The sequence below is a fragment of the Dendrobium catenatum genome, unplaced genomic scaffold, assembly GCF_001605985.2.
Source record: "Dendrobium catenatum unplaced genomic scaffold, ASM160598v2 fragScaff_scaffold_360, whole genome shotgun sequence".
In the NCBI taxonomy this organism is placed as follows: domain Eukaryota; kingdom Viridiplantae; phylum Streptophyta; class Magnoliopsida; order Asparagales; family Orchidaceae; genus Dendrobium; species Dendrobium catenatum.
The window spans coordinates 602,626-626,696 of NW_021318822.1; the positions used below are offsets into that span (position 1 = coordinate 602,626).

The following is a 24,071-nucleotide window of genomic DNA, read 5'->3' on the forward strand; positions in this document are numbered from 1 at the left end:
GAAATCAACCATCTGAGGTCCTCACTTTTCATATCTAAAGCACTACCTAGTGATTAGAAAAAACTATACAACATGTCTAATTCCGCAACTAGAACACTCGGGTATCCTATGATACATCACTTTCATTTTTTTCTTAGAATTCTATGATATGCTTGTACTAAATTCTTTTGATATCCTCTTTCTACTAATATCTCTTCTAAATAGTTGTATAGTTAAATTATTCTCTACTAAACATGCTCTCTCAACAATTTCTAAAAATTCTTGAGCCTTAATGGTACTAGTGGGTATCTCAATTCATCCTTCACTCCTCTTATAAATCTATAGCACTTTTTCTATTGTGTTAATCAACTACATGGCATACTTAGCTAATGCAATAAATTCTACTTTATACTACATAACTATCTTTTATCACTGCTCTTGTCTCATTAAAGCCTTTTTCATTTGTTATTGAGTTGTTGGTGGTACAAATCAGTTTCTAAAGAAACAACAAACTCTGCCTAAGAAATCTTTTTATTTAGATTTTCTCAAAATTTCTCCTACTGTTGTCTGATCCACCATCTCTCTGCTTAAACTTTAAATAAAAATGTTGCTTTTGATACTTTCCTGCTCTCAAGACACTGCATAATATCAAATATTTTTTTTAATCTCAACAACCAATCTTCAACTATTTGGGCTCTACAACCCCCTTAAATATTGTGGCTTCATATTATGGAATATATGTAAGTACTTATCTTCATCACCAACTTTAATCCATGATTGACTGCTCTGAGTGTTACTTACGATTTGAGCGACATTACTAGCAAAATATTATATACTATCAGAAGTCTCTAAAGCAACTATTGCACTTTTCTCATTCTATACATCTTGGTCAGTATGATCCATTTGTCTATTTATATAATTATCTTTCCTAATGAATTAAGCATGCAACCTCAATATACATACATATGCAATTAATCAATCTAATATTCAAATATTAAAATATATACTACCCAACTTCTACCACACTCAAAATTAATCATGTCTTCGACTACAATTCAATTCTTCCAATAACAATTGCTCTGATACGTACCATTTTGTGATTCTCGAATATCTAATTTGAAATAATTACATCTTTGTATTTACTATTTAATCTACTAGAGCCTCTAACAAATAATTAACATAAATAAATTCAATAAAAATAAATAATATATATACACACACATCAAGTTATAATTCTATATCCATTTTCTAAAGTTTATGTTAACAACTAGAAATTTAATATGTATCATCAATATATTATTTAACACTCCTTAAAAAACACAAAAAAAAAAAAAAATAAAGCTAAATTTTAATATCTTAATCTGCCTCATTTCAATGGGTCCTGGCCCTTTCCCTGAGCTAAAATCAATATACCACATAATGAGGTACAAAATTCCAGAAGATTATCAAAACCTACCATTACATTCAACACAAGGCATTCAAAATTAGTAAGCATGATTTATCTCAATCAATCCAACTTGTATATGAATCTATATCAATCAATGAATAACACGAAAAAATATGATAAGTACTCAAACAATGGTTCAAGAATCTTTAGAATATCAATAAATAAAAGTAAATCAATGACTATCACATCAATAAAATTCTATATAAACCTTCTAAGCTTATATTCTTAGTCATTTAGTCTCATCTCCTATTAGAAGAATGGTCAAGCCAATTACACATTATCACCCACATTTGATATTCTTATTGATCATTACAAATGCTTATTACTGATCGATATTCAACATCTATTAACCACTAAAATCTAATGCCCATCATTTTTGTCACCTAATGTCTAATTATTTTAGAAAAATTACCAATTTGATCACTCATTATCACCAAAATTTTGATGTTCCCTATCACCCATCATTCAATAGTTACTGACTACAATGTCTAATGTTCATTTTAACTAACACCCAATACCAATCTTCATTGTTTCTGGGTATCCCCTTGCATTAAAAGAATGATTAAGTTAATTGCTCTCCATTGCCTGACTTTTAATATTCTATATTGAACATTGTCTAGTGCATGTAAGTGACAAATATCTAGCATCAATCAACTACTAACTTCTATCTTATTGATTGTCCAGCCTCCCCTTCTATAATGAAAGACAAATTCCAATGGCCATCATTACTTGACTTCTGATGTTCCGTATTGACAACCGCCTGAAACTAAATAATAATCAATATTTCATGTCCATCATCCATAAATTCTAATATATATATATATATTATTGATCATCTAGTGTACATCTCATTAACAAAATGACCTTGCTAAATGTCCACCATCAACTCATTTTAAATATTTCTCATGAATTGTCTCTCGACATTCACAAATGATTGATTTTCATTACCCATTAGCCACTGATGTTTGACACATGTCTTCCTGATGTCCCAATATCCATAATTATTAACAAAATGACTAACATAACCACTCATTATTGCCTAATTTCTTATGTTTTACATTGATTATCACTCAATGTTTGTCAATAACTTTGTCCACTATACACCAACATTCGATGTATATCTTATTTGCTGCTTTATCTACTTCTACAATAGAAGAGAAATCAAGTCGGCCATCTACTGTAACCTAATGTCTACTAATTATTATATATGTTATTAACCACCAATAGTTGACAATTATCTTCATTCTAATTTTATCAAAAGAATGATTAAGATAACCACATAATATCATCCATTGTTTGTTCATCTTATCAATCATTTCTTAAAACCTATCAATGAGAAGCAATTAGCATCCATTAACCATTAATGTGTGATGCCTACATTTCCAATAACCTATTTTTTAATCATATCAAGAAATAACCAAATTGGTTGCCCACCTTCACCTAATTTTGTTTTTCATAAACCATTACCCAAACCTTGTCAAAGAGAAGTATTTTTGGTTGGTTGGTCTAACCTCTTATGAAGAGAATGATTAAGCTGACTGCCCATTATTGCATGATGTCTGATATTCCCATTGACCATTACATAGCGCCTGATAACGATTGATGTTCATTAAACATTAACACATATCTTTTCGATAATTTGAACTCCATTTTTTGCAAGAAATCATCAAGTCAGCTAGAAAATGATGAAACATTGGAGAGAGGAAAATTTCAATCAAGAGGTGAAAGATTTGCTCTCAATGCAATGTTCGATGAAGAATCTCGTACCTTGTAGGGAAAATTATGTAGGGAGATGCATTAGATTGTGATGGCTCTTGTTGATGGATCTTCGTGAAGAAAGGGTTTTCTGGTCAATAAGGTGCAAAAATAACATAAAAGAATTTCTCTTTATTATGATGCCTTTATTTTACATGTATAATAATTTTTTGACATTTGTAAGCTACTAAAAATTTACTCTAATCTCACATCCAACATAAAAACCAAAAACTATACATAAATCTTTCACTTTAAGCTTATTATGCTTGCAGCTAGACTTGCTTATGCTTATTGGGCAAATGGTCTTTTCCATAAGAGAAAAAAATTCTTTGTTATATTTCAAGCTTTAGAGCTCTAGTCCAATTTCAAGTTGTGTTGAGCAAGGCAATTAGAATATGCTTGGGCCAAACTTTGGAAAATTGAAGTAGTTTTATTAATTTTCCATTTTATGTGATATTATTTGATTAATTTAAATACATACCAACAATGTTGTTTATTATATACTTAGAATATTTCATTTTAATCTCATGTTAGCATTATACTTATTTTTTAAGAGAAAGTATAAAATTAATGTTTAATTAATATTAAATTTTAAAATTCATCAAAAGTATTACATGTATTAATATATAAATATAAGAATTTACTGTTCAAACAACTATCACCCAATCGACTTTAGAATAATGTTATAGTTCCACCTTCTCAATTTAAATGTACAATCATATAGGAATATGAGTTCTTATGGGCTTAGGTCCCATCTTAGGCCTCATTTGAGAGGATGTTTTTTTCTCTTTTTATGTTTAGAAACAGTGAAATTATTTTTTGATCGTTATTTGAATGTCACACTTTTATAGAAATGTTTTTAAGGAAATTTTATTTTTCTACTGTTTTGAGAAGATTTTTTGATATTTTCTTCTCCGTTAGAAAATTTCATGCCCTTAACCAATGTTCCTAAAACTATATTTTCAAAAAGTACCGGATAACCAAAGGAAGCTTTAGAAGTCTTGGATTTGAGTAAGAACACTAGTGTTTGTAAAGTTTATTTTAAAAATTAATATGACTTATACTTTTATTAATTATTTATTTATTATATTAATCCCAAAATAAATAAATTAATTTATTGTTTTTAGTCGCACAAATATTTTTCTATTTGCATCATTTCCTGATTGTGTTGTCATTTTATTGATTAGGTTTCTTTTTTTCGCGGATTAGGGTTCTTTTGGACGCTCTCTTGACTAACCAAACCTTGATCTTGATTTCCTGGGCTAAGCTCTCCTATTATATATTTCCTGAGATTTGATTGTTTCTTAGTTTTCGATTTGACGAGACTATTGCATATTTTGTGGCATTGACATGGACTTGGAAGCTATGAAGGTGATCAGAAGCTTGAAATTCAGAAAAAATGAATTTCAAGCTTCTGCTCATTTACATAGCTTTCAATTCCATGTTCATAGCTTGAAGTTCAATTTGGTTGCCTTAGTGTTGATGTGAAACTTGCTGGAGGATTCATGGCTGTGTAAATGCTACATTAACTGGGCAATCGTCTTCAGATTTATTTCTGCTTTTGTGGATTTTGGTTCTATGGGTTCATTCGAGCTTTCTTTCCCCGCGGAGAAGGTCGCTGTCTTCTGATTCTCCATTCACTATCAAAACCCTGATCTTCGCTTCCATGGATATGCTCTCCTACTCGCCACACTTTGGAACCGACTGTTGCTAAATTTCCTGGGTTAGTTTACTTCTTGTTTTTGAAGTTGTCTTTTTTGTTCTTTTATATTTTGTGTCTACGAAGCAGGAAATGAAAGTTATGATGGTGGCATTTTGGCTCCGTGTATGCTAAATTGGGTGAACAATCACCTTTGGTTAATTAGAGTGAATATAAATTCTTAGGGTTTTGTTGAAGCGGATATATTTTCTGTTATAGATTTTTTCTGGACCATAAACCTGACAGACAAGCGAGAAAGTGAGCATTCAGACTTGTTCATCAGTATGCTATTTCTTTGTGATTAAACTATAACTTTGGATTGTCAGGGATTTCTAATATTTCTTATTATGTCTGAATTTCAGCAAATTCACGGCTCTTGCTGTCGCAGCTGCATGCCTCAAAAGCATGAACTGAATAGCTAGCGACTGTAATCCAATGTTTAAAATTGTGTATTCGGGTATTGAGTCGTTTTTCATTCGTGAGGCGAGGCGTAAGCCTCAAGGCGTTTTGAGGCGTAAGCCTCAAAATCAAAAGATTGCGTAAAAATAAAATGATAAATTTTTTATATACTAATGAGTGAATAATATAAAACGTAAAAAATCATAAGATATGAAGTGAAATCAAAATATCCCAATAATAAGACTACATGAAATATAGTTCAACTCAAAATTCTATCTTTTCCAAATCCCAATATTCTTTTCATTAACATATAATTCCAATTTCCAAAAATAAATAGCAATGACATATCACATAAGAACTCATAAGTCATTAGTACTGTCATCACTAAGTGGTTCTTCATTTGAATCATTATTATGATGAACTGCTCTCTCCTCTTCCTCCTCTCCTATAGACTTCAATGTCGGGTATTTACTTCAAAATTTATTTAAGTTTTAATATATATAGCGTAAGGCGTAAGCCTCATGCCAGTGAGGCGAGGCGGACCTCAAGGCGGGCCTCAACCAAGTTGAGGCGCAAGCCTCTTAAAAAAAACTCGAGGCGTAAGCATCGAGGCAATTTTTACTAGAATTGCGCAAAGGCGGGCCTCAAGGCGAGCCTTATATTGCGCAATTTTAAACCATGCTGTAATCCTTGACATTTCAACGGCATTAAACAGATAGTTTTCTCTTAAAACAAATCGAATTATTGTATGATTGTAAGTGAAAATGTTCATCAGTGCACTTTTCAAATGATAGTCCATTTTGCCTCTTAATGCTTCGTTACTGTTTCAAAGAGAACTGCATAGGCATGTATATATATATAAAATAAGTTAGACATCCACTAATATAAGCGAAACGTTAAACCAATTAGGCATATGCTTAGAAGATAGAGGACTTGGAATTATTAACGAAGGTTGAGTATATGATAGACAATTTTATTATGTGTGATATGTTATATAGATGAACATGATATATATGAGAATATAAGGTTTAGAATTAAGGCTGATGGTAATGAGGGAAAAAATGCCTTATGAGGATAATGAAATCAAAAGATATCATAAGGCCTCAAAGTCAAGCTTTATAAAACCAAAGTTATGCTGACATTATTGTATAAATTCAAGTGCTTCATAGTAAAAAAGTCATTGATATTTAAGTTGATGTCCATATGCGTATTCAAACTTAAGGGGTGATTTTCATAGGAAATTCATTGGTTGGCTGAGGTTGTTTAATTGGTTGGCGAGAAAGTGGTTTTTCTCTGGTATTCTTTATGAGGAGAGAGATTTGGTTAATAACTAGAGTGAAGGAGATGGCTATCAGGCTAGGTTAGTGTTCTGAATCAAAGAGTGGCAAAAATAGGAAGAATAAATTAAGTAATGATCATATTAAATGATCAATTTTAGTGAAATCTATTAAAAATAGGGTAATTAAATGAACTTAGGTGGTTTTGACTTTTGACTTGTACAACAAAGTCTAGAAAATGCATTCATTTGATGAAAAGGTAAAACTAGTGTTAGATGATCATGAAGAAAAATGAGTAGAATTAAGGTATTATGGAGGGAGTTTACTTAAATGGATTTGCAAAGAATATGTTTAATATCTCAGAGTGCACTAAGATGGACAAATGAAAATTGAGAAATCATATATTTGAACCTAGATAATTCGATTAAGCTATAATTGATTTGGAAGAGGATGGAGGAAAATAGTTGGAAGTAAGAAAGCATATGAATAAGGGAAATAGCGAATGGATTAGGGAGAGTGGATACAGAGAGAGAGAGTCTTTTTAAGAATAATTAGTATAGTGAGAGATACTTGAGGAGACTGAAAGAGAATTAAAGAGAGGATGAGGGTAAACATATAATGATATAAATAAATAGCCAATCATCATTTATTTATTATTTAGCCTATGGATGACTCTTAAAGAAAAGGTCCTTAGATGCAATTACATAAACATCATTACAAAAATAAACCCTAAAAAAAATATAATAAATCAAATGTTTGCTAGATACATCAACTAATAAAACAAGCAATGATCATCAATCATGTTGTTGATGATGAACGTTAGTCTTGATGAGTTGATCATTATGATAAGTAGGATACCTAGGGTAGTTTGTGTGTACTTTTACATATATCATCATTTTTTAAAATATTTTTTATTGAAATTTTTTTGACACTATTTATGTACCTCAACCACATCTTTGTCTATTGCTGTCATTTTAAAAGGCATTTTTTGGGCTTTCATCAACATGGGGTGTAATGAATGCTATTGTAGGAGCATGCCTATCGATGTTGACCTAAGTTGAATTTGATAAGATTTCTACGTTTATTCCTATTTCTATTAATTTCCATGTATATGAAACTATTTTCTATTTCCTTTTAGACTATATGCATCTGCGGACTGAACTAAACAATAGGAAAAATCATATTTTAGGATTTGGCTTGGGAGCGTTGCGGTGCTATGATGGCGGCGCTAAGCTCTTTATTTGGGGGACAAGTTTGAGGTAACATAGCGGCGCTGCGATATTATGGTCTCTATTTGGGAGCACTATAGTGTAAGGATGTCAGTGTTGCGGTGATGGTTCAAAATTTTAGTTTTTATATAAATATCTAAAATCACTAACTCAAAACTCTCATTCCCCATTTCCTCAGCTGGTGGAGAAGAGAACAGAGAAACAGAGAGGGGAAAAAGAAAGAAGAGAGGATTTGGGAGCCTTCGAGCGATTTTCGTCCATCGAGTCTTTTTAAGAAATTTTCAGCTTGAGGTAAGCTACATTTCACTTGCTTTAGATTTTAACTTCGATGTTTGTATGGGTAGATTTAAAGTTTTATGTGATTTCCAAAAGTTAGGAAAACTTTTTACTAAGTAACTTTTGAGATGTGTAGAATAAAATATTCTAAACGTGGATACTAGGAATGTAAAATTTTACTAGTTGGTTTAATTTTTATGTTTTCCTAATTTTTTTTTTTTGGGTATTAACCTTTCTGTTAGTTTCAACTTTCAATAATAGAGCATATGCATTAAAATGTTATCAGTGTTTCCCATGAATGATTTTTTGAATTGTTACTATTGCGTATGTATGCAAATAATACCCTGTGTACTATTGAAATTATCATACATGTATAAATTTTATATATTTTCATATCATCTTGCATATTATGCATGCATGTTGACAATGTGACATTCCTTTTTTCATATTGTGGAATGTGGGGAGAAATGAAGTGTTGTTTATGGAGGTTGTTTTGTGTTATGTGCATTGCAAGTGGAGTTATAAGAACCTGTACACATTTGTATATGAATAAAAAATGATATCTAAATCTGTAGTGTTGTTTTAATTTGAAGCATTATCTGTTAGGATTACATTTTGTTCTAGTGCATATGTATTCCTCTATCTATTTAGAACATATATGAGATGATCAAAGGAGGTATAAGAGAAAGTGGGGCTATAAGAAGTCTTTAGGACATGCTCTGTTGCATATATCTCATATGACTCATGTAATATATGTTGCATTTATTCATGTTTTGTTATGTCTATTATTAGTGATGTTTTGTTCTATTCTGGTCTTAGTGAAATTCTATTTTGATGTAAGTTCTATTCTGGTGCAACTACTGTGGTTCCTCTATTATTGTAATCACATATAAATGTTTACTATTCTTCTCTCTACGTGTACTTTTCATTGTTTAATTAGTCCTGTATAATTTAATCAAATATGGAATATTATATTCTTCAATAGGTTGTATAGTCTTCTAAGCACGTGTATTCTCACTTTGTATTATTTTATACATTATTTTAGGGAAGGGTAAGGCCCTGACATAATATGGTAGTGTTAATAAGGTCCAATTAGTAGAACGTTTGGTATTTCTTGAGGTACTTTTTAATAATCCGGTTAAAATTTATATGTAGTTGGAACTTGTATTGAATTTTGTGTATATAATTATTTTGGGAAATAGAAATATTCATGTTTACTATTCATATCAAATATTTCTTTGGGCTTTGGTTCTGTTTGATTGATAAAATGATATAGGAATATGTTCAATTCCTTCCATTATGTTCTTGGGTATCAAAGAAATGATATTAGAGCAGTAGTTTGAAGAACTGAATTATAATCGTAGTCATAGAAAATAATTTATAGATGAGCAACTGTGAATCGGGGTATTATAAAGTTATTTTTTGTCTATTTATGTTTTATGCAGGGTTAGTTGAACCCTATGTCTTTATAATAGGTAGAAGTGTTGAAATGTCATAAAATCTCAAGAGCAGGAGATAGTTGATGGACAGAGTTCTAGTCAAGCTGTGACTGTACATAGTACAATAGGTGCAATGACCTCTAATTCTATGATATAGTTTGTGGGTCTAATATCACAATTGATGAGAGAAGCACAATGTTGAATATCTGCCATAAAGGGTGACGAGGTGGATAGGATCCTACAAGTGTTCTTAAGGCTAAAACCTCCTTACTTTTAGGGAGCAGTTGAACCTCAGGTAGTGGATGATTGGCTAATCAGATTGGAAAATTCTTTGATAGTATGCAAATCTTGAGGCACATAAGGTCCTGTTAAAAGTGTTCCTATTTGATGGGGAAGTTGAGTACATCAGAGAGAAAAATATTTAGAATAGGATGGATGTAGAGATCTCTTGGGAAGAGTTATCAGAGATGCTTATAGTATGGTTTGTGCCACTGTCTATGAGGCAGTAGATATGGGAAGCATTTTTGAGGTTAATTCAGTTGAGCATGACAACGACAGAGTTCATTGTTCTTGCGAGGTATGCTAGTATTTCTAAGGAGAAATGTTATCATTTTTTGAGAGGCTTGAGAGATAATCTAAGACACCCTTCAGTGTCGTTTCGTATTGGGGAAGACTCTAAGCTCGTGGAGAGAGCAAGGTTGATCGAGAATGATTTGGTGTCAACCCAACAGCGGTGGGATGTGATTAGGAAGAGGTTTGGAGAACTCTCGAAGAATGGTGTTAGTGGGAAGAAAAGTAGGTTTAGTGCAGCTGACACTAGGAGGGATGATCATACAACTTCTGGGAGTGTTAGAGGATTTGTGTATGTGAGTAGTGTTTCAATATGTTGTTTCTACAAAAAGAGACATTTAGGTCATTGTTAACTATTTATTGAGAAGTTCTTCAAGTGTAACCAGTCAGGTCACAAGTTGGCTCAGTGTCTTTAGGGGGCACGAGAGAGTAGGTCTAAGAGTAGAGGAGACCAGAGAATGCAAGTAGCAGTTCTGTCTAGAGCCATCAGTGAAGGTTCATTGAGAAGGGGTTGTGGCAAGTTTTGTCGGAGGTGTTCAACGAGAGTCCAGTGCCATTAATAGTGTTGCTTCTGCTCAGCCCCATGTATATAGTTAACTTAGTGAGAGGCTAGGGATGTGCCAAATGTGGTAATAGGTGCAGCTTTCATTTTTGCATTATCCTGTTAAATTTTATTTGATTTTAGTGAATAATTCTTTTTTGTCTACGAAATTTTTAGAGTGTTTGAGTTAAGTTCCCATCATTGTATTTTTTTTTTATCTATTTTGTTACCAACTTGAGATTTTCTAGTTGCTAGTGAGGTCTATATATGTGAGATTGAAATCTCAATTAGGAAATTGGTATCTGAATTGATTGTCTTACTATTGAAAGAGTTTGATGTTATAGTTGGTATGGATTGATTGAGTCGATATGGGGCTCAAATCGAATGTAGCAAAAAAAAGTGGTATAGTGTGGTAAGGGAGAAGTATTTCATTTTCAGGGTGTAGTGGTACATTGTTTTGCTTGATATCAGTTTTGGAAGTTGGTAAGATGTAGAAGAAAGGGCATTCTATATTTCTAGCATATATATGTGATGAAAGTAAATTTTGTTGGAAGAATTGAGGATGTTATGTAGTATGTGAGTTTTTTGATGTATTTCTTGAGCGTTGTTGAGTATACCTCCTAAGAGAGAGGTGGAGTTTTGTGTAGAAATAATGTCTGACATCCTCGATTTCTATGACTTCTTGTAGAATGATACCCAAAGAATTGCAGGAATTTAAAGTTCATTGCAGAAGTTGTTGGATAGATAGTTTCTTAGATCTAGCGTAGCTTTGTGGGCTGCTCATATTTTTTTTGTAAAGAAAAAGGATGGTTCAATAAGGACGTGTATTAATTATCGTGAATTAAACAAGATGACAATTAAGAATAAGTTTCTATTGCCAAGGATTGATAATTTCTTAGACCAGTTAGAGGGTGTTTCTATATTTTCAAAGATCAAATTGAGGTCTTATTATCATCAGTTGATGGTGACATCGAGGATATGACAAAATAACTTTTAGTATTCGGTATGGGCATTATAAGTTTCTAGTTATGCCTTTTGGCATAACGGATATGCCTGTTATTTTTATTAATATAATGAACAGAATATTCAAGTAATATTTTGATCAATTTATTATTGTGTTCATTAATGATATTCTGATGTATTCGAGGATTGAGGATGACTATGTGAGGTCCATGAAATTAACATTGAAAATGTTGAGACTATATTAATTGTATGCTAAGTTGTCAAAGTACAAGTTTTGATTGAGGTCTGTTACTTTTCGGGGTTATGTTTGTAAGGATGCGATGTTTGTAGATCCCCAGAGGTGTAGGATTGTGATGAATTGGCCAAGAATAACTTCAGTGTTAGAGGCCTGTAGTTTTCTTAGTATGATTGAATATTTTAGGAAGTTTGACAGGGGTTTTTTGTAGATTGCGATCCTTTTGACGAGATTAACTCAGAAGGATGTAGCTTTAGATTGGACATCAAAATGTGAGGCCCATTTACAAAGGTTGAATGATTATTTGGTGTCAGCTCCTGTGCTGACGATTTTGATTGGTATTGATGGGTTTCAAGTATTCAGTAATACTTTTCAGAAGCTTAGGATGTGCTTTGCAACATAATGGTAGGGTGATTGCGTATATGCTTTCAAGCAGTTGAAATCGCACAAGAAGAATTATACTACTCATGATTTAGAATTGACGGTGATCATAGTTTAAAGATATGAAGGAATTATCTATATGGAGTGAGATATGAAATATATATTAATCATCAGAGTTTGAAGTACATCTTCACTTGGAATTGAATTTGAGACAGAGAAGTTCGTTAGAACTGATTAAGTGTTATGATTTGATTATTGTTTATTAGCTTGATTGTTGCAATTTAGGAAACTGAGCTTAGGATTTTAATGATAACAAATATTATTGAATTTCTATTTTATTTCTTCTAATACTATTATTGCATGTCTTTTAAGTGAGCAATAAATATTTTAGATACATTGTGCACCATGCAACAAAGGATTGACTCAATATTAGGTTGAATATGTTTGATATTTTTAGAAGAGTTTGTAATTTCATTTATTTATTTTTATGTTTCTTGAGTCAAATTACCTATAAAAGGTGTATGCCAACTTAGCGACAATGAACACACATTGGGGAACAAAACTAAATTTTTTAATTTCTTTGAAGTTCATACTGTATAATCTGGATAAAGCAAAGATTAATTCGAACATTTAATTAAGAAAATTTAAACTTGAACTAATCATACTGTACGATCCAAATCATATAGGACGATCATTAGAAATGAATAACTCTGCCGCCACTCCTAAATTAGACAATATTTTGAAATTCAAAAATAAAATTAATCATATTGTATGATTACGATGGTACTTGATGATGTAGTTAAATTTTGCCTAATTTAATCCTGTAATTAAGAAATCAAATTTAGATCAATTGAGAGTTCATATCATACTGTACAATGTCCTGATTCATAAAATACGACCCGATTAGCTCTCGAGATGATGTTTAGTACCAGCAATCATATGGGATGAAAATCATATTCGATTGAACTAATCGTACAGTACAACTCTTGATATCGTATTGGACGATCAGTTCAAATATTTGAACTAATCGTATAAACCATTTTTCATCGTACAATACTAACATGATATATTTAACTAATCATGTTGTACAATCTCATATCGTACTGTACGATAAAAAATGGCTAACTTGAAAAATTAGCTTTTTTTGGAAGCCTTGTATTTAAACTTTCTTAAGAGACTCTAGAAGAGTATTTTGGCTATTGAGAGAAGTCTATGGGAGAGCTTTTTGAGAGCTTTGTCTTCTTGAGAGATCATAGTGTTTTGAGAGGAAGAGGGGTAGAAGGTGTGTGTGAGGGAGTAGTGTGAGGGGATTTTATATGGTTGCTCCAAGCAAGCTTCTACCTAAGTGCCTCCTTATCTTCATTGATCTTAAGGGAAGCCCTAGGGTGAAAGTCTTCAAGGTCAAGGATTCTATGTTCTCTGCATCATTAGGAGGTTGAAAAAATTCTAGGTTTTGTCTTTTTTTATGTTTTTATTTTTATTTTATTTTATTTATTCCAGGTTCTATCTCACTAGAAGGGTAAAAATGATTTAGGTTCCCTGCTGTACAGGGTGAAAGTTATTTTATAAGAGTTTCTCCTCGCTGTGTGGGCTAAAGAAGAGTCACTAAAGGTTTAGTGCAATACTCAGAGAGGACTTCGAGGACTGGAATTTGATCAGGTTGCCCAAAGCACTATAAAATTTCTTGTGTGCTCGTTTCTTTTCCTTGGCACTTTTCTTTTCCGCATTTAATTTCTATAAATAGTATCTTCTTGCAAATATGTCATAAACGTATTGTAATTATTTTAGACGCATTTCTGTGAGCAAGGAAAAACAAAAATAAAAATAAAACAAAAGCAAAAATATTATACTATTATTTTTTATAAAATAAAAAAACTATAAATTTTATTAGGTTCATTGATACTTGCTTTCGATTGTGTTTTTGTTTAATATCGTTTGTAAAAGAAAAAAATTTTGAAAAAGAAATTTTTAAATAACCAATTAACCCCCCCCCCCCCCCCCCCCCCCCGTCTTGGTGTCTAGGGTAGTTCAACAAATTTTAACAATATCTTTTGAACTTTCAAATGATATTAAAGCGGGTCAATGAATTAGTGATTTAAATATACTTGATAAAAGATCAATGGCACAATCTGGAAATAGAAATATGTCTACCATTATTTGATAACATTCCCTTTGAAATTTGAAAAATTCGTGTATCTACGTTTCAACAATTTATTAACTATCACATGTGGCATACGATTTAAGTATGATATATACCTCCATCTCGTATTATTCATAGCATCAAGGAAGAAATTCCATTTAATGAATAATGATTTGAAAATAGAGACTACCACATCTGAATGCGAAATGTTTAAACTATTTTTTGTGTGCACTTAAATTATATGACTATATGTGAATCTTTACCTGTACAACTGTTAAGAAAAATTGGGATAGATTATGCTTTACTTACAAAGGTACAAATGAGGTCAAGCAATCTCATTTAAACTTATTATTGCATGATTACGAACTATTTCACATGAAATCAAACGAGACTATCTCTGACATGTACCCAAGATTCTATGGTAGTGATATCCCTACATGCCTTAGGTAGAGAACTATCAGATTTTGAAAAGGTTAACAAAATACTTCGTTTTCTACCTAATAATTTTGATGCAAAGGTCACTGCTATCTGTGAATCGAAAGACCTAAATATTTACTCAATTGATAATTTACTTGGCTCTCTTATTGATTTTGAGCAAAATGTAAGCCAATAATTGTAGGATAAATGAGAGAAAAGGAAGGAGAAGATTGTAGCACTGAAGGCCAAGACTCAAACAGTGATAACTCATAGTCAGATGACAATGATGATATAACCCTTATGACGAGGCAATTCAAAAGCTTTTTAAAGCAGAAACAAAAGTATCATTTTGAAAAGGGCAAAGATAGGGGAGGTAAATTTAATAAAAGTTCATTTAATGTAATTTATTTTGAATGCAGGAATCAAAGGCATTTAAAGTCTGATTGCCTCAACCTAAAAACTCACCTTATTAAGTAGAAGGGTAAAGAAAAGATGAATTTCAAAAAGGGGAAGCAAATGTTGTAGAAGGCTTTCTAGATAGACTTTGCCTCAGATTTGTCAGAACAAGAATTGGAGGAGGTAACAAATTTGTGCCTTATGGCAAATGATAATCTTGATAATTCTAATCAAGATGAGGTATGCCAATTATACTATAATGAGCTATTTATTTTTCTGAAAAGATTCATGACTCATATATGAAGCTTATGACATTGCATGCAAGTTTAAAAGTTGAATTTTCTATTTTAAAAGGTAAGCATGATATTGTAACCAGTGAGCATGAAAATTTTAAAGTTGAACATTCTACTTTAAATAAGGTGCATGCTTCTCTACTTGATGAATTAAACAAGAAGCATATTGAATTAAATAAGTCATATAAATCTTTGAAATTAGAGCATCTTGAGTTAAAAAAAAATTTGAATAACTAGAGAGAGTGGGAATGGAACTGTACTCTAATGAGCATGCATTGTTATTTAAAATTCAGAGTTATAGGAGTGCAAATGAGCATTTGAAAAAGAAAGTGTATGCACTTCTAAATAATACACTACTGCTTATGTTACCACAAAAGCCTCAACCTACACTAGCATAACAGGCACCCATTAGAGCACAACATGCATCATCTCATATCCCTAGGAAGAGGCACAATACCCTACATAGATTAGTGATTTTATTCTTTGGGATTAGATGTTATTTATGTGGTATGGTAGTACACAGCTCACACTTGCACTGTACAACGTAGAACACATATTATGTGGAGGTTCACTCATTCATTAAAGCATAAGGTGGAGCCCAAACTCACTTGAGTTCTCAAATCTAACCAATGATTAATCTTATGGGAATGCTCTCTTAAAAGACTTAGTGAAACATGTGGTACTTAGACAACGGATGTTCGAGACATGACAAGAGACATGAAGCAATTCATCACACTGGAGGCCAGGGCATGAAGCAAGGTAACACTAGATGATAACACCACTAGAAAAGTGGTGGACACATGTATGATTGGAAATTCAAAAAAAATTATTAATTAAAATATTTTTTTAGTAGATGGATTAAAACACAACTTGCTTAGAATTAGTCACTTTGTGATAAGGGCTTTGATATAAAATATTTATTTCATTAAAGTTTATCTAAAACTGAATAAATTGAGTGTAATTTTAGTAATAATAGATCTAGTGGGGGGATTGTGACTTTGAGCGATCAAGTCATTAATAGGAGTATACATTTTAGATATTTTGGGTCTATTGTTCAGAGTGATGGTGAAACATATGGGGATATTATTAGTAGAATTCATGTTGGATGGTTGCAGTGGAGGAATGCATTGGGCTTGTTGTGTGATAAAAAAGTCCATCTCTAACTTAAGGGAAACTCTATAAGATGGTAGTGAGACCTGCAGTGCTTTATGGTGCAGAATGTTGGCCATTAAAAGAGAAGTATAAAATTAGGTTAAGTGTTACGGAGATGAGAATGCTCAGGTGGATGAATGGCTTTACTTTTAGAGATAAGATACAAAATGAGCATATACATGAAAGGTTGGAGTAGCTCAAGTGGAAGATAAGATTAGAGAGAGTCGCCTTAAATGGTTTGGTCACATAAAATGACGACCTTCCGTTGACCCAGTTAAGAAAGTAGATGTATTAGATTTGACTTATGTTAAGAAAGGAAGATGTGTGCTAAAAAAGACTTGCTTAGAAAATATTCGAAATGACCTTTCTTTATTAGATTTAAAAGAGAATTTGACTCTTAACAAGATACAATAAAGAAAAAGAATTCACGTAGCTGACCCCACATTGGGATTAAGGCTTGTTATTATTGTTGTTGTTATAATGCATGATTACTTTAAATGGAAAATTGATTTTAGAAGGAAAAATAAGAAATAATATTTACATGCTTTATCTATCTTGCATTGATAATTCAAATACTCTTTGTTTTAAAACAATTATTGATGAATCATAGTTATGGCATATGTGACTATACCATGCAAGCATGAATACCCTTAGAAAGATCACTCAGAAGGATCTAGTTAGAGGCATACCCAAGTTAGCCTTTTCTAAGGCTTATCTATATGATGCCTGTTAATTAGGAAAATAAATTAAATCATCATTTCATTTCATTAAGGATATCACCACTAGTAGACCACTAGAAATCTTACATATGGATTTGTTTGGTCCTATTAGCACAGTCAGCTTAGGTGGGAAGACTTATTGATATGTGATTGTTGATGATTATTCAAGATTCACCAAGATTAAATTCTTATCTCATAAAAGCGAGTCATTTGAAGAATTTAGAATATTCTCCACTTGGATACAAAGGAAGTTGAGACTTATAATTTTCACAATCCATAGTGAATATTGTGGAGAATTTGAAAATAAAAAAATTGAATCTTTATGTAAGGATTTTTGAATAGAACATAATTTCTCTACCTCTATGACCCCTCAACAGAAAGGAATAACTGAAAGAAAAAATATAACATTAGTGGAAGTTGCTAGGGCTATGCTAGCTAAATATTTTCTCCCTAGATATTTTTGGGGAGAAATAGTAAATACTGCTTGTTATGTTTTGAAATGGATGAATATTAGATCAAAATAAATTAAAATATCTTATGAGTTGCTTAAGGGAAGGACACTCAATCTCACACATTTGTTTAAATGTTTTATTTTTATCAATAAAAAATCTCCCCTAGGAAAGTTTGATTCTAAGTCTGATGAAGGAATCTTCTTAGGCTATTCCTCTGTAGGTAAAGCCTATAAGATTTTTGATAAGAGGATCTTAATTGTAGACGAGTCCACCCATATAGTGTTTGATGAATCTAATAAATTTGGTGAGCCTAGGTTAGAAGAAGATGGAGAGGTAGAGATTACTCAAGAAGTAGAGTCTATTGATCTAAGAGATAAAGAAGAGCCTCAATAGCCATTGCCTAGAGAATATATATACTCATCAGTCATTCTAGGGAGCTCATCCAAGGATATCCTTCTATAGGAGTGAGAACCATACATGGACTTATGAAGGAGGTTTGTGGGACATTTTATTCTTTATGGTAGAACCCAAAAATATAGACCATGCCTTATCTGAGAATTTTGAATTCTAACTACGTAAGAAGAGTTAAACCAATTTGTTAGGAATGATGTGTGAGAGTTGGTTAGCAGACCTAAGGACTAGAGTGTAGTAGGTACCAAGTGGGTATTCAAGAAAAAGATGAATGATTTTGGAGCAATAATTAGGAATAAGGCTAGGTTAATGGCTAAGGGGTACAATCAAACTGAAGCTATTGATTTTGAGGAGACATTTGACTCTTTAGCTAGACTAGAAGTCATTGGAGTTCAATTAGTGTTTGCATGCTTTAGAGGCTTCAAGTTATATCAAATGAATGTTAAAAATGTCTTTCTAAATAGGGTTATCAAGGAAGATGTATATGTAGAGAAACCTCTGGATTTGAAAATTTCTCTTTTCCCAAACATGTGTTCTAATTGAGAAAGACTTTATATGAGTTGAAACAAGCACTTAGGGCATGATATGAAAGGCTTTGTACATTTATCCTAGATAGATTATTTGTTAAGGGTAGTATAAATACCATCCTTCTTAAGAAAGTAGGAAATGATTTACTTATTGTTCAAATATATGTGGATGCTATGCTGTTTGAATCAACAAATGAAAACTTTTGCAATGAATTTTTTAAAACTATGAGTAGAAAATTTGAAATGAGTATGATATGAGAGTTAACATATTTTTTTGTATTTTGTGTGAAGCCAAGGGAAGATGGTACCTTTCTCATCCAGAGCAAGTATATTAAGAAAGTTCTAAACAAATATGATATGGAAGGTGCTAAAGCAATAAATACAACAATGAGCTCATCCATTTAATTAGACAATGATATGGATGAAAAATTAAGTAGATAAAAAGTATATAGGTGGATAATAGGATCACTTTTGTTTTTGACTGCCAACAGATCAGATGTAATATTAAGTGTTTATCTATGTCCTAGATTCCAAGTCGATCCCAAAGAATCCAATATGCTGTAGTTAAAATAATTGGATAATAGGATCACTTTTGTATTTGATTGCCAACATATCTAACATATTATTAAGTGTTTGTCTATGTGCTAGATTCTAAGTCAATCCCAAAGAATCCAATATGACTGTAGTTAAAATAATTCTTAAATACCTTATAGGCACCAAAAACTTAGGTATCTGGAAGCATGGCTCTTCATTTAAAATAATAGAGTATTCAGACTCAGACTTTGTCGGATGTAGAATAGACTGGAAAAGCACTTTTGACCTTTGCCAATTAATAAGGCAATCATTAGTTTTCTGATGTAGTAGAAAATAAAATTCAGTAGCACTATCCTTCGCTGAGATAAAATACATAGCTATAGGAAGTTGCGTTGTTCAAGTCTTATGGCTAAAGAAACAAATCCTTGACTTTGGACTTTCTGTAGGCTTCATACAAATCATATGTCATAACATTAGTGTTATCTGCATTTCTAAAATCCAAATTCAACATTCTCGCATAAAGCATATAGATGTTATACATCATTTAGCTAAGGGAGACATTGAACTGCATCATGTGGCTACTGAAAATCAACTGACAGATATTTTTATAAAATCTCTTAGCTATGAGACTTTTAATACACTTATAACTAGACTATGTGTTATTGATATCAATGCTTGAAGGATAATGAGGTAAGAATATAGAAGTATTTAATGTGTGTTTGTTTTCTTATGTTATTTATTTCTTTTTGTTGATTATTTGTAGTAGACTATTTCTGTTTATGGTTTGTTGTATGTGTATTTGATTGTGAAATTTCCTCAGTTACCTTCCCTGATAATAAAAAAAAAATTGTACACATTGTACTGTACGATTACCATCATACTATACGGTCTTAACAGATTTGCACAACACTAGTGCACAACACATCCAGCATCGGGACTAGCACTAGCTCCTACCCACCAACCTTTAAACTACGATTCAGTTGTGAAGTTACTTGACCGCTTGGAGATGCAAGCGACAACATAGTATCATAAGACGATTAAGCATTGGGAGTGACTCCACTAGCAGCATAAGCTGCACCAACAGTAGCATGATCAACTTCAGCAGCAACACGAGTCAGATAGAGTCCGGTTAAACGATCAATTCTCTACTCTCCACTTGTACTTTCATCCATCACCTCCACCTGATCAGGGTCCTTCATACTTCTATGTTTGTGTATTATGTCGTAGTTGTCTTTTTTTATTGTTGTGTCTTATATTGTCTTTTGTCTTTATCCTTGTTTTTTTCTCCTTTTTGGTGATGTCAAAATGGAGAGTATGATGTTAGTATAGGGTGTTGGTAGTATGTATTTATATCTTTGGTGTTTTTAGTTCGGTTGTTTTTTGATATATATTTGCTCTTATGCTTATTTTTTATATATGTTTAAAAAAAAAATCTCTCCCTATTTTCATAAGAACTCAGTAAGGAGGAGATTAGGAGAAAATAAATTAAACTTGAGAATTTAGCCAACAATGTTTGCCATCATAAAAAAGGGAGAGATTATTGTAATTCGGGGCCTTGAGCTTAGGAATTTGATGATAATAAACATTATTAGATTGCTATTTTATTTCTTATAGTACTATATTGCATACCTTTCATATGAGCACTAAACATTTAAGTACAACGCACACCGTGCAATTAATGATCAAGCAAGACTGAGTATAATAAGTTTGATATTTTTGAAAGATTCCGCATTTTCATTTATTTATTTTTTTATGCTTCTTCAGTGAAATGTCCTGTAAAAGGTATATGATAGTTTAAAGACTGTGCACATGCACATACACATTGGTGAGCAAAAATAAATTTTTAATTTCTATGAAGTTCATACTATACGATCTGGATAAAATATAGATTAATTAGAACATTTAATTAAGATAATTTAAATTTGAACAAATCGTATTGTATGATCCAAATCGTACAGGATGATCAGTAGAAATAAAAAATTTTGTTGCCAATCATAAATTATCTAATATTTTGAAATTCAAAAATAAATTAATCATACTGTACAATTACAATCGTATTGGAGGATGTAGTTAAATTTTGTCTAATTTAATCTTATAATTAAGCAATCAAATCTGGATTAATTGAGAGTACATATCGTACCGTACAGTGTCCTGATTCATACATTATGACCTGATTAGCTCCCGAAATGAATAGTTTACTACCAACAATCATACGGGATGAAAATCCTATTCGAATGAACTAATCATACTATACGACTCTTGATATCGTACTGGACGATCAGTTCAAATGTTTGAACCAATGTTGCACCGCTACACCTATTTATGAAGGCGTGCTATATCTGATACATGGATACGCCTCCGATACGACACTGATACATGTCGGATACGGCTTTGCCGTATCCAATTAAAATGCTATTCAATTTCAAAAGGACACGTGTATCCAATATGGATGTTCATTGAAAAATAAATAAAAAAAATATGAAAAATAGACCCGTCGTGTTTACTTCTGATGCTTTGAGCTAGGATCTCTCATTTTCGAGATGAATTTGAGTCTCTTGATGATATGGGAATATTAGAAACTGCTAATCTTTCACTTGTTGAGTATGAATTAGAAGCTATGATATTTATTGAAGAGGATATAGAAGTTCAAAGACAAAGCACTGAAGAAGCTAATTATATCATTCTTTCTATTGAATAGTTGAAACTTCATGTGCTAGCAAATTATGTTTATGCTTTTGTTATTGTACTAGACATTTAATGCTTACTTTTATTTTGATATTATAAGCTACAAGACTACAAATGATGTTACTTTCATTTTTTTTTTTGTAATTTCAAATATTATGTTTTGATTGCTTTTTTAATTTTTATATATGATTTATAAATTACTGTATCTTGTATTTTAAAAAATTGGCGTGTCCCGTATCCGTATCGTGTCATATCTGTGTCGCCGTATCCGTATCGGTGCAACATAGATTTGAACTAATCGTACAATCTCTTGTTCATCATACAGTACTAACAAGATGCATTGAATTAATCATACTATGACCCCATATCATATTGTACGATCAGAAATAGCTAACTTGAAAAATTAGGTTTTTTGGAAGTCTTGTATTTAAACTTTCTCAAGAGACTCTAATAGAGTCTATTGGCTGTTGTGATAATTTTGTGGGAGAGTTTTGAGAGGAAGAGGGGGAGGTGTGTGTGAGGAAATTTCATGCGGTTGCTCCAAGCAATCTTCTACCTAATTTCCTCCATGTCTTCATTGATCTTGAGGGAAGCCCAGAGTAAAAAGTCTTCAAGGCCAAAGATTCTAGGTTCTCTACCTCACATGGAGTAGAACAAGAACACTATGCTGGTAATAATGCGTTTAAGAGAGCTGAATCAATGTCATTTCATATTTTGTAGAAAATGAATGTATGAGAAACCAAAATATTTGTGATTACAGGTTTACATTTGGTCGTGTATAGCTCCATTTCATCTCAACTTTCAACCTCCATCATTTATTCTAATTCAGCACTCAGATTGTTAGCTATATGTTCAAATGATATGAGGAAAAAAAATGGTAGAAGTTATTTATATCATTCAACTGATATACAAAAAGAAATAACATAAGGACAATATCGATTCCAAAACAACTTCCTTGAATTTCCACACCCACCATGACATAATCGCAAGCTTCCAACTAATAACCATTGGCTCCTTTTATTAACAGTTGTAAGTAGATTTGCGTATTCTAATGGAATTGAGTGTAAGCCATTAACTTATCCTCCTTCCCCTCTCAATTCACTTCAGAGGGGACTATTCAATATTGCACAATCTCAGGAGTATAGAACTAAATAGGAGAGCAATGCATATATTAAATGTTAATATTATAGGAGAATTCATAAACATTGTTGGAGAATTTTTGTATCCTCGAACGGATTGCATATTTTATAATCGGGCACGGCATAAGAATATGATATATTACCCCGGAGGGTAAAAATATCATCTCCTTATGGACTCAATCATAAAATTTACAATTATTTAACAGAGATTCCCCCACTCGATGTTTGGTCGAGCGGGGTTTATTTATTTCTGGGGTACAGACATCCCATAGGGGCAAGCCCCTATGGTTAATTACATCCCAAGTTTGATTTGGGAACACTTTTGATTAAACTAGTGGTTTTTTTTTTTTCTTTTGAAGTTAAATGTTGGCTAAAAGGTTTGTTCTTTGTTGTTTTTAAAAAAAAAATCATGAAAGTCTTGATTAAAGGGTTTTGGCCTTTAGGAATTTCAAGGAGGAGATGGAATCAACTTAGATCTAGATTTGGTAAGAAAACCAAAGGAGTTCGAGTAGGACACTTGATTCGAGGTGAAACTCAGAGGTCCCAAACTACCATGGTTGAGCTTTGCATTTTAACAAACCTAATTTTGTTTAATGGATTTCATTAAAATTGGGGCTAACATCAGAAAACACTTGTTGATGATATTGCCTCGAAGGTTGAGGGCTTAAGGGGTGATTTGGAATCAAACCCTTGCCGTCGATCCCTAAGACATAGGAGGACTACGATAGTTAGGCCGACCTAGATCTGAACGAGTGCATAAGAGGGACTACAAGCTATATCTCACAAGAGGCATAATCTCGCCCGACTTCTGGATTTTTGTTCCCGTGTGGAAGGGATAGCCAGCTAACGACCCTTAATTCTGTGTTAAAACCACTATTCGTCCTCCAGCAGATGTAGTGGTTATTTTGTTTTCAGATTTAGGAAGGCTTAGGTGTCTTACAGCTTTGGCTTTGGAGGCAAGAGTGGCCTTTATTGTGATGGGTGTTGATGGCATAATGCTGTGCGGAGGAGCCGAT

The 24,071-nt window shown here is 32.3% G+C and overlaps 1 long non-coding RNA gene across 3 annotated transcripts; it reads left to right on the plus strand.

Annotated features, from left to right (window-relative positions):
- The first annotated feature begins 4,346 nt into the window (after positions 1–4,346).
- LOC110108279 lies at positions 4,347–21,877 on the plus strand. 3 transcript variants are annotated; one of them, XR_002304451.2, is made up of 4 exons: positions 4,347–4,904; positions 7,746–7,866; positions 7,964–8,076; positions 20,129–21,877. It is a non-coding gene; the product is annotated as an uncharacterized LOC110108279 (long non-coding RNA). The 3 variants fall into 3 exon arrangements; XR_002304454.2 differs by lacking the exon at positions 20,129–21,877 and having other exon boundaries at positions 7,746–7,874; positions 7,964–8,278; XR_002304450.2 differs by lacking the exon at positions 20,129–21,877 and having other exon boundaries at positions 7,964–8,278.
- Positions 21,878–24,071: the final 2,194 nt, after the last annotated feature.